The following is a 4,103-nucleotide window of genomic DNA, read 5'->3' on the forward strand; positions in this document are numbered from 1 at the left end:
CGGCCCCGCCGCCAGGGCCCGCGTGTGACGGTCTCCCCCGCGTGCCACGGAGGGACCCGTCCACCCAAACTCAGCCCCTCCGTCCTCGCCAGATCCGCCTTCATCCAAGTCCGACCGCCGGGGCTCGCGCCCCAGGGAAACGCTCCCGAGCGAGGCGACCCGCACCGCGCCCACACACCGCCGCCGGCTGCGACTCGCGGCGAGGGCAGGCGCGACGGGCTCCTCGTGGCTGCGGGACAGGGGAGTCGGGACGCCCGGGCGTCCCCGCCCCCTTGAGCTCGCCACGGGGGTCACCGCACGCGCACGCACACGCGCACACGCGGCCCCGCGCCGGACGCCGGCCTGGCGGGACCCTCCCCCGACTCAGAGGGGGGAGGCGCGGGCCGCGGTAGGCAAAGAGCGGCGCACGGCCCCACCGCGGGGCCGGCGCAAGCCCTCCCGCGAAGGCGAGGGGCTCTGCCCACGTGCTCTGGCAGTCGCCACCGTGGCGACTGCACGCTTGGGAGGGGCAGCGGCTGGGGGGTCCGGTACCCCAAGGCTCCCTCTCGGATCGCTAGAGAAGGCTTTCTCACCGAGGGTGCATCATCCCCCACCCATCGTCTCCCCTTTGGGCCCGCGGAGGCGCTCCACAAGCCGCCCAGTCCACGAATGGGCGGGGTGGGGGGGGTCTGCGGTATGGGTAAGCACACGGCCCACAGGAGCGCTCGCGGCCACAGCCGGGGGCACAACCTCAGCCGCCCCCCGGCCCAACACGATCCCCCCAACAGCACAGCCGTTGGGGGACGACCGCGACGAGGCGGCACCCGGCCCCCCACCGAGGGGGGGAAACAGAGGCACGCCTCCCTTACCGTCTCGACCCCCCCCCCCAAGAGAGCCACTCAGGGGACACACCACCGCGGTGGGGACCCGAGGAGCACGCTGGGAAAAGGGAACGACACCACCGCTCGGCCTCGGGCACCTGAGGGACAACCTGGAGCGCTCCAGGGGCACCACCGACGGCCAAGCAAGGCACGCTCACGCGCCAGCAGGGGCGCGCAGCGCAGCGGCGGGACGGCCCCCCCCAACGACGCGGGGAGGACCGCTCGCGAGGCACACGCCAAGGAGGCGAAGCGAGAGTGTCTGCTGCGTCCGAGGACCACGGACCCGCCCGCGCCATGAGGCAGGGGGCGGGAGACCGAGGGTCAGGGCCGGAGACCACCACCCCTGCCTTCCCCCACACCCCTCGACAGGCCGGGAGGGTGTGAAAAGAGAGGCGAGGGGCCCGCGGACAGAACGAGAAGAGCGGTCCCGTTCGCCAGGAACGTCCGTCCCTCGTCTAGCGCGACTTAGGTCCGGCCCAGGAGAGCGCGACATCACCACATCGATCAGTCAATCCAGCGAGCCAGGGGCCAGAAAGCCCCGAAGGGGAGGGGCACGGTGAGGACCATCATCCGAGGAGCCTGCTTCAGCCTCACCGGCAGCCGCAGCCCCAGCCCCCCCCACTACCACCTCCTTTTCTTTCTCTCAGGCAACACTGGCCGACGACCCCGCCAGGAGAACGCCTGACACGTGGCACGGAGCCTGCGGGGTGGGGCCGTCTCAGCCACCACCGGGTGCCTGCGGCGGGGGGTGGGAGTCACACGGGGTGGAAGACCCACGCGCCACCTCGCCCCGCCGCCCTCGGGTGAGCCAGAGACCGGAGGCGGCACCGCGGGCCGGGTCAGCCGGGCGCACACACGAGAGCCGGCGCGCAGGCCCAGGCGGGCGGCTCAAGCGGCAAGGGCCGGTTCGGGTGCCAGGCGGCAGTCCCAAGCCCAGAGCCCTGCATGCGTCCGGAGTCCCCAAGTCCTCAGCGACAGACGCCAAGGAAGACCGTGTCAGCACCTACCTGGTGGCAAAAAAGGCCCATTTCGGGCGAAAAAAATCACGACGCCCGGCAGCGGGGCCCATCCACGAATCGCAGGGGTGGTCCCCGGGACCTCGGTCCCGCCACCTGTCCCCAACACTTCCCCATCCACACCAGTCCCGGAGCTCTCGGGGCCATCTGGTCGACCCGAGGAGCGTGGTGGCAAAGTGGGGGCGGGGCGGGGCGGGGCGGGAGGGGCGGGAAAACGTGGGAGAGGCAGCGAGCGGGCCGGGGTCGCCCTCCCCAGTTCGCCCGCGCGGGCAGGTACCGGTCCCTCCGAGTCTCCGGGCGAGGACTTGGTTAGAGAAAAAGAAATATCCCACTCGGCCGCCTCCGACGAGCGGGCCCCACGAGGGACCGCGCCCGGGCCCAGGCCGCCCTATCCGGGCCACCCAGTAAGGCTCGGGCCGGTCCCCACCCCCCGGCCGGGACTCGCGGTGGAGGAGGGGGCGGGGCAGGGTGAGAAAAAGTCGCGTCCGCCGACCGGGAACCCACGTGGGCACGCTGAAGGGCCGGGTGCGCCCTCCCCGGCCACCCGCGCGAGCAGGGCCCGGTCCGTCCACGTCCCCGGACCCAGGGGGACTTGAAAACATTTTCCCAGGGAGGCGCCTCCCAGGCGACCGGAGCCCACGAGGGACCGCACCCGTGTTGGCCCTTGCCGGTCTCTCCGGGTCACCCCTCGCGGCCCAGGCCGGTCCCCACCTCTGGAGTCCGACTCGGAAAAACATCGGTCAGAAAGAATCCGACCACCGGGACCCACGCGCGCCCTCCACCGGCCTAAACGCACGGGCCCGGGCCGGTCCCCACCTCCGGAGCGGGGCGCTGTGGGGACCCGGGGAGGGAGGGGGTCGGGGAACGAACACTCCGAAGGGTGAGCCAGGAGAAGGCCCGACCGCCCATCCACAGGCGCTCCGGAGGGCGCGAAAGACCCTCTCCCTTCCCACCGCGGCGGCCCGGCCCAGGTCGGGTCGGATGGCCGGGTCGGTCCCCGCGGCCGGAGGGGCGCGGGCGGATGCTGGTCGACCAAGCCAGGCGGCCCCTCAAACCGGCTCGAGAGCGCGGCGACGGTCCCACCCTCACAGACCTGCACGCCCAATCTCAAGCGACAGCAGGAGGCGCCCACGCCTGGGCGCCACCGGGACAGTCGCCACCAGCGTCGCCTGGCTCCCGGAAATCTGCCTCGGGCCCGGCGGCCGAGTCACAGCCCTCACGAAGGTCGCCGGAGCTCCAGAGACAAGGGACAATATAAAAGCGGCCGCCAGGTGGCTCCTGACAACCGGCTCCAACGTCCCCGGGCCGGATCCCGGTCGCCGGCCGGCCACCGAGGACACTGCAGCGCCGCCGGGCCGCCCAAACGCCCGAGCTCAGCCCGGGGCGAGGCGGCGGGCGTCTGGCGCGGCCCCGAGGCGTCCGTCTCGGAGCTAGCCCCCGGGTCGGCACGACACGGCGCGACCCCGGCAGCAGACGGGGTGGGGGGGCGGGGGAAGCCGGGAAGATGTCGCCGGGAGGCTGCCTCGGAGGAGACGCGCTCCCCACGCGATTCCTGGGCGGGGGGAAATCCCACGGAGACGCCGGCGGTGCCCGGGGAGGCTGGCACGGGCTGCCCAGAGGGGCACGAGCAAGATCCCCGGCTGCCCGGACGGAGGGAGGGAGGGAGGAAGGGAAGGCGGGGACTGGCAAACCGAAACCAGGCCAGCGCTCAGAGAACAACGCAGGAATGCATCCTTTCTCGAACGGAGGAGGTCTTTCGGAAGCAGACACGCAAAGCCCAGAAGCTAGAAAGGAAAGGAAGGATACACTCTGACCCCCACACAAGTGGAAATAAACATCTATCTGTGCCTAGACGGCGACAAAGTCCAAAGACAACACATGGGTGCGTGGGTGGGGGGAAAATGCACTTGCGGTCACGAGAACATGGATTTCAAAATGGACTGACCACAACCACGGGCGGGGGTGGGGGGGGGGGGTGAGGCAGGCGGGGGTTGGGGGAATGCGGGCGGGTGGGGGTGGGGGGGCAGGGGGCGAGGGTGGAGTCCATAGCCATCCACTAAAGAAGCTGAGTTCCGGTACATCTACACAATGCAACACTCTGAGCGCGAGCGGGTGCGTGTGCGTGGGGGTGGGGGTGTGTGTGTGTGGAGTGCGGTAAGTATCGACAACCAACCGTAGTCCCACCAAGACCACACCAAACCATACCAGCAAAGAAGTCAAGCTGTAG

The sequence above is a fragment of the Eschrichtius robustus genome, unplaced genomic scaffold (genome assembly GCF_028021215.1).
Source record: "Eschrichtius robustus isolate mEscRob2 unplaced genomic scaffold, mEscRob2.pri scaffold_776, whole genome shotgun sequence".
NCBI lineage: Eukaryota > Metazoa > Chordata > Mammalia > Artiodactyla > Eschrichtiidae > Eschrichtius > Eschrichtius robustus.